We start from the raw sequence: 8080 nt of genomic DNA on the forward strand, positions 1-8080 counted from the left end.
AAAAAAAAAAAAAGCACTCCCCTCACTTTTCAGAGAGGATTCTACAACTCCTCCTCACTGAAGTGTAAATGACTAATAAGGCTGGATGCATTATTCCACCCAAAAGCATCTTTATCCAAGAGCAAAGCCTAAAGACAAAGGATGAAACTTTAATGATGGAATTTCACATATCAGTGAACTGAGTGCTTTAGGGTGACAAAGGAAGCCCTCTTTGTACCAGTCCCCCAAAGGATCACATTTTGTAGGCAGCTGCTTACTTTATCTAAGTCCCAAAGGGATTATGTCTTTGTCACTATTTTTTGCCAATGCCCGCCATGGTACCAGGCATACTGTAAGTACTCCATAAATGTATGACACGTGAATAAATGTCAATTAACACTCTTGACAGGAGGAGAGAGAGGCCAGTCCTTTGCCTGTAGCAGATCTGAGATGAAAGCCCAGCCCTTTTAAACTCTTCACCAATGACTCATCATAATCAACAAACAGTAACTAAGCACCTACTGTATGCAGCTCTCTCGCTGGACCATAGGCCAAAGGCACCTCCCCAAACTGACCAGTTCACTAGTCAATCCAGGTTTCATTCATTCATTCATTCATGCAAGTCATTGTTGAGCATTTGCTGCCTGCTAAATCTGACTCCAAAAAGGAAGACGGCACAGCCTTGGCCTGCAAGGATCTCGCCTTGTAGCATCTCAGGAGCCATATGCAGGAGCATCGTGGCAGGGAAAGCACCATAGCAGGGAAGGGAGGGAAAGCTCAGGTCTCCTAGGAAAAATGCTCGGGCTCCGAGCTGGTGAGTTGAGATGATTCAGCAAAAGCCTCCCAAGGATTTGGAGGAACGAAAGACTCAGAGTAGTCAGGAGGGCTTCTCCTCCTGAACTCCTTCCTCCAGGGCCTACCCACCACACTCACAACTACCCTGTTTCCTCAGGGCCTCACAGGCTTAAAGAAAGGAGGTCATTATGCCCGTTTCATGGGTGAATAAAATGAGGTCAGGGGACCCTCAGCAACTGCACAAAGACCACATACGGAATAAGTGGGACTGGAAGTCTACTGTCTCCAAGCCACGTCCTCTTTCTCCTGGGTCCCAGAGCTGTATGCCTGGCACAAAGGATTCACCTTCCTCTATCCTAGCCCAGTCTTACTTTGGTCGGGGTGATTTCACTGTTACCATCACCAACAGCATCTCCATCACTCACATTTGTTGGACACTTACTCCTTGCCAGGCTCAGTACTAAGCACACTGCAAACATTAACTCAAAATTCTCACAGTTCCTTCACTATCCTTACTTTAAAGATGGAGAAACTGAAGCCCAGAGCGATGATACGACATAACCAGAAAGTGTTAGAACCAGGATCTAAACCCAAGAGATCTATTTCCAGAGCCCACACTCTTCACCACCACACTGCACCTGAGGAAAATGAGGCTGAGAGAGGTTTAGGGTCTTGCCTGAAGTCACACAGCAAGGAAGCATTGGAGCCAGGATTCAAACTCAGGTCTGGCTGCTCCCAGGGACCCACACTGCAGCCCCTGGAGGCTAAAAAGGCTGTTAATGAAGCAGACAGGGGTGGGGAACAGGAAGGAGAGGGGGCTATTTCTGTGGTGCCTCCTTCACTCTCCCAGCACATCAAGGATCTCCATCCTGGGTGGCAGCTGAATAATTTAAGCTCATCGGCTCCAGCCCACCACTACTGGGTCCCAGATTTATTTTTATCCCAGGTTACAGCCACAGTGCTTAACAGAAATAAACCATGCTGTTCGCTTCTCATCGCCTTTACATCAACTCCGATTTGTCTGCATTCATGATCAGCTCCCCTCTTGAAGGTGATAAAGAACAGAAGACAGGTCCATATGTCATGGTGGTTTTTGTTAGAAAGTCACAAACTCTCTATGACCCACAGAGAGAGAGAGAAAGAAAGAGAGGGTTAAATAAAAGTAAATACCACAGCCTACAAATAAACCACCCTAACCAGACCCACAGCCTTAGACAGGCAGCCAGGATGTGTACAGGCAGCAAGAAAAGAGAAAAGGCAGAGCAAGCTGGGGAGACTGACTTCCCAGGCCACCGCTCTGGACTGCAGAATCTCTGGCCGCTGCCTCCCTCCCACCAGCGAGAAAGGAAATGTCCACATTTGTCTCCACGGTTATGCTTCCTGATTACCAGCACAGGATGGAGAGGAGCTGCTGAAAGTCCTCCCCCTGCACCCTGGCTGGGTGGGGGGAGTGGGGGCTGCTGGAGCCAGGAATGAAAGCATAATGCCTTGTCTTTTATGTTGCTGTGCATGACTTACTGTGTGGTCTTGGGCAAGTTGCTTTCCCTCTCTGGGGCCCGTGAAGGGTCAGACTAGATCAGACGTTCCGAACTTGAGGTGCTCAGGTGGGCTATAGGGTATATGCATCTTTTCAGAGTGGAGGTTCTCAAAGGGGTCCTTGGTGTCTCCCTGGGATAAATCTCTATAAGGACTGCAAGTGCTGCCAAACCTGGATGTCTATGCAGCTGAAGCCATAAACAAAGAAGACCCCTCTCCAGCTGAGCACAGGATTCTAGGAACTAGCAAAGTTCTCAGAGGGTTGATCCCCATCCTGATTCACCCAAACAAAACCTCTTCAACACACATGATAAATTCCCAAACACAGTGCTAACCACTCCTAGAACCGCGAGTGTGTGCACACACATGCACACTCATCACATAGTCATAGAACCTCAGAGCTGGAAGGGGCCTTGGGATCACACAGACCAACTACCTCATTGCAAAGATGGAGAAACTGAGGCCCAGAAAGGGGGGGCAGAGCTGGGGCTGGAACCCAGGTCTCCTGAACCAAGTCCAAGGCTCTTTCCAGAAGATTCTGTTTCCCTTTCCCTGGTGCACCATTATGCACCAATTCAGATGTGATGAGGGAGGAGGGAGGGCAGCCTCTCGGATCTTAACCACCCCCAAGGAAGTAAGGCTGGGAGGCAGCAAGTAGATGTTCAAAAACACCCACGTGTGGGCAGCCCAGTCCCAGCTACCTCAGGTGGGCTGGCATGCACTGCATGGCTGAACCAGTTGTTATAATATATATGTATAACTGAATCACTTTGTTGTACGCCTGAAACCCACACAGCACTGTAAGTCAACATACTTATCTATATACAGATATATAAAAACATATAAACTCTACATATTCTATACTCTATATATTCTACATATTAGATATTAGATATACATATTACATATTCTAATATATAATATTCTTCTATAATGTATTATAGATATATATTAATACCCCTGCACTGTATGGTTATATTGCACTGAGGCCCCTGTGGTTCCCTTGATACTCCCCTGTCCCCCTAAACCTCCCCATAATCCAGCAATTAAAGAGTTAACACTCGGCGCAGCAGGGGACCCCTAAGATCCCCCACTCCAGGGTCCCAGCCATGGTCCAGTCTGACCAGTTAATGGAAAGTTCAATATTTTAAATATCACCCATGGACAGATCCGTGGCTCCTTATTTGAACCAAATTTCCCCACATTCATCATTCACACTTAGGCTTCCCAGGGAGGAAACGAAGGCAACTTCCTCCTCAAGGTCACCCAACAAGGAAAGCCTAGGATTTTGAGGACCAAATCTTTGGTACTAACCACCAAGCATCCCTCCCCCTCTGCCTCACACATCGTTCCTGAGCAGTCATATGCCCTGGGATTTTGGTGTTCCCCACTTGGCTCTGGGGCTGGAGAAAATGACTGAGTGGACTCTGCTTACACTTGCCAGTCTCTGGGGCTGATTTTTTTTTTTTTGAAGTACGTGGGCCTCTCACTGTGTGGCCTCTCCCGTTGCGGAGCAACAGGCTCCGGACGCGCATGCTCAGCGGCCATGGCTCACGGGCCCAGCCGCTCCGCGGCATGTGGCATCTTCCCGGACCGGGGCACGAACCCGTATCCCCTGCATCGGCAAGCGGACTCACAACCACTGTGCCACCAGGTAAGCCCTGGGGCTGATATTTTATTCCTCCCACCTCCAAGACCAAGAACTGAAAGAGGAAATCCTTGGGGGCGCAGAACACTGAAGTGGCCCATGAGATAACAGCGAAGATGCTAAAAATAAGGACATTCATTTCCAGAAAGATAGATGTAATCAAAGCAGGAAGCAAAGAAAATCCCCTTTTGATGGGTCACAGATTAGCAGCAAAGGCATTTAAAATTAAATGTGAGTTTTGGATTCAGTTACAAGGGACCTCCCCTTCCCACTCACTAACAGGTTGGTGAGGCTTATTCCATCAGAATAAAGAAACTAGAGCAGGGTATGGTCTGCCCTGGAACAGATCTGAAGCTGGAGCCTGGAGCCTGGAGCCTGAAGCCTGAAGCCCTTCCCCAGAATCTGAACAAACATTGTTCCCTTCTTTCCCTACTCTGAGACAGACTCAAGGATAAAGTCCTCTGGGCTGGTGCACCCTCTATACAATCACTTACAGGTTATACCACCTGTGAAAATAAAACATTGTCTGCTCAGCAGACAGCTGACTGCTCCCCTCTGGCCTGCCTGACCACTCATTCCAAGCAAAATGTGGTCCTTTCATGTCTCCCAGTTCTCTCATTTCAGGAAGCTTATAACAGCCAAGGTTGCAAAAGAAAAAACCACCACAATTAAATTATTCAGCTCTCCCTGGAAGATGGTACTCTCTGAGCCCAGTCCTATGCAAGACTCACTTGGTATGCCTAAGTTACCCTAGGCAAGGGTGAACCCTTCAGCCTTAGGTGACTGTTTCTCATCCAGAGTCAAAGTGCCCACCCACTAGATCAGAACACCCAGCGATCCCCCCCCATGCCAGGCTGGCCAGCCCCACAAAGGGTTAACTCACTCAGAGAACTGCCAGCTACTTCCAACAGCTTCTGCTGCAAGGGAGAAGACAAATTGGGCAGAAGCCACAATTTTGATCGCATTACCTAAAACATTAGCATATTTTACCCTCACCCTGGGCAGTGAGCAGAAATCTCATTTGGCTTTGGGGTGTTGCTTAGGCGATCAAACACTGCAGAATGTGGGCAAACAAACGTGGTCATTCCTCAACATCCCTCCCCTCCCACCAGCCCTCTATCCCACAAGCTCATGTACACATCTCCTCGCAACTGGGATTCCAATACCCCTAGCCCATTTGCACAGTTGAGAAGAATATCACTTACCGAGACACCAGAGGATTGCAGGGGAAATGGGTGAGCCAAATTCTTGCCAACTCCTCTCTTCCCTGCCGGGTGGGAAAATGCTAACTCCGGATGACTTGGTTTGAAAGCTCAGCGGAGATGCCTGAAAGAAAATTGTTCATTTGACTCTCCTACTCTTCCCAAAATAAAATCGAAGCAACTGCATATACACACACACACACACACACACACCAACTACCCCGAAATCATGCAGGTCCATGATGAAAAGAAATACCACTGCCAGAAGAGGAGGAAACTCAGACCACTCAGTGAAGAAGGTACACAGTGGCTCTCGCAGACTGCCCTCCACATGGATGAAGGTTTTTGCTCTGTGAATCAATCTCTCTCTCTCTCTCTCCTCTCTTTCTCTCTCTCTTCCTGTTTCTCTCTGTCGTCCGCGTAGACGACTCTGCGCTGCTGGCAGTAGACGTATCAATTGCTTCCCCAGTGCCGGAATCAGTGGCAGCTGCCGCCACTGCTGCAAAACCCGGTGTGAGCAAGGGAGGGGGCAGCAGCTTCCAGGCGCAAGGGGAACCGAGCCTGCCTTCCACCCGTGATTTAAGTGTGAGGTGCCTGGAGAAAGAGGTAGGAGGCCGCGAGGAGAGATTGAGCGCACCAGAGATCCTAGCTGGTCGAAACGGCAATCAGGAGATTGGTGATCAGCACCGCGGACAGCGCTAAAACGCGGCGGCGGATGGGATGGGCGGGAAGCGAACCCTTAGGCTTCGAAGTCAAGTTATTGGATGGTAAGAGCAGAAAAGGGGGAGAGTCCAGGGGAGGTGGCGGGGGGGACAGGACTTCTCAACATCACACAGTGAAGTCAGTGACAGCCTACCTACCACACACTTGTTCTAATCTTGTCGCTCACTCTCGGTGCAAAGAAGCTGTAACTTCACAGCCCCTTTCCCACACACGCCCCCAGACCTTCACTGCTCATCTCTGCTCAGAAAAGAGTTTGACCCCAGTGTGGGAGCCTCAAAGTGGCTTCTCCCCCCACCCCACAAATCAGCCCAGTTGACCTGTCTTCACCCACATTGCTGCAGATTTCTGACCTATACCTCAGAATTCAGAGCAGGAAGATGAGGCTTAGGAAATGGAAATTTCTATGGGGCAGAATGGCTTAGTTGAAATAGCACTTGACAGGTTTCTGGAACCGAGTCTAGCCTCCATACAACCTTGGAAAAGTCACTGAACGTCTCCAAGTCTTATCTGCAAAATGAGCATATGACTATCTGATTTTCCTCAAGACAGGAAGCAAGAAGTTAAAAAGCAACAATAAGAACACCCAAGTTGTGGGTTGGTATAATCCCATGATCCATAACCTGTCCTGTGATTCAAATGTCTTGACAAAAGGAGAAAGGGAATGACAGCCAATCCAGAATGGTATGTGCCAGCCTCACCTTTCAGTTTATGGTTTGAGTGGGATGAAGTTGGGAGATTACAGAAGGTCTAAATCAGACAGTTGAGCCATAGCCAAAGACCTATCCCCAAAAGACCCAGATTCATCTTCTGAAGTGAAACCACTATATGGACAAGAAAATAAAATCATTAAAAGGAGAAATATACAAAGAGAAATTGATTCCCATGGCTTCCAATGTTCCAGATCTCAAGGGTCTTATTCCTGCTTATTGTGAGGAAAGGGCAGGAAATCTCAAATAGGCCAAGATCTGTTTAGAACTTCTCTGCAAAGTAAATAAGAACCCTCTTTACTGGGGACCCTCCTCTAAACGGTCCCACTTAGATGGCCCACGGTGAGCCACCACATTTGTCACTTAATCCCCCTCCCCACCTTGAAAAGTAAAACTTAAAACGTCAGGATCTTAGAGACCATTTAGAGCTTCACTTTATAGATGATCATGATGATGGTGGTGGTGATGGTCTTGTGGTGATGGTGGTGGCGATGCTGGTGGTAGTGATGATGATGGCAGCTATCATTTATCGAGAATCAACTACACACCAGCCCTTCTGCTAGGAACTTTACATGTGTCATCTCCTTGAATCCTCACCATGACCTTTTGAGGGAACTATGATTATCTCCACTTTACAGATGAGGAAACTGAGACTCAAGAAATTAATTATCTTGCATAAGTTTATACAGTAAGTGGCAGACACAGGATTGAAACCCAGGGTTGTATGATTCCAAAGCCCATGCTTCAGAATGTCTCTTTCAGAGTCAAGTTCAAATGCATTCTACAATTTTTTGGCAGGACTTCATTGAATCTTTTCTAGGAAGATCCTCTGACATAGGTTCAATGCCCTCACTGTACACATGGAGAAACTGGGGACCAGAGAGGGACAGTGACTTGCCCATAGCCAAAGAGCTAGAAAGTGGCAGAGTTGAGTCTAGAACTCAGGCTTTTCAGATGCCAGGTCCTGTGTTTCAGTGTCTAGCATAGTGTCAGGTAATATGGTAGGCCCTCAATAAACATCTGAAGGGTGATTCAAGAAGCCCACACAGGATGCTGGTGGTGGAATCAGAATCCGATTAGTTCCAGGCCTTTTGGCTCCCAGTCCCAAGGAATCTCTACCCGTACCTCACAGCTTCCCTGGCATTAGGCACGTGTTCTGGGAGGGTCTGTCATGAATTCAGATCGCCTTTAGGGAATGAAAATAGCTACAACCTGCTAAATGTCTAGACACCTACCACCTGTATTTAGCATCTTACAGTTGCCACTTCAAGTCTTCATAACTACGAGATGGGTGCTATTATTGTCCCATTTTCAGTTGTTGAGACTGAGCCTCAGACATGTGAAGGAAAGCCCTGAAACTCACACAGGCAAGGAGTGGCACAGGCAGGGATGCAAATCCTGGGTCTGTCTGACTCCAAGGCCTCTGTTTTTGCCACCCTGCTAGTTTTTTCCTCAGACTGCCCGCCCCCCTCACCCCCCACACACACCCG

At 48.1% G+C, this 8080-nt stretch overlaps 1 protein-coding gene across 1 annotated transcript in view; it reads right to left on the bottom strand.

Annotated features, from left to right (window-relative positions):
- Positions 1–5284, bottom strand: part of RPH3A (rabphilin 3A) — a 94510-nt gene extending 89226 nt beyond the window's left edge. The window contains exon 1 of the mRNA XM_024741517.1: positions 5164–5284. The gene's annotated coding sequence lies outside the window, so the exon portion shown is untranslated. The remainder of the gene's footprint in view (positions 1–5163) is intronic.
- Positions 5285–8080: the final 2796 nt, after the last annotated feature.

This window comes from Neophocaena asiaeorientalis, unplaced genomic scaffold (assembly GCF_003031525.2).
Source record: "Neophocaena asiaeorientalis asiaeorientalis breed wild unplaced genomic scaffold, Neophocaena_asiaeorientalis_V1.1 scaffold648, whole genome shotgun sequence".
NCBI lineage: Eukaryota > Metazoa > Chordata > Mammalia > Artiodactyla > Phocoenidae > Neophocaena > Neophocaena asiaeorientalis.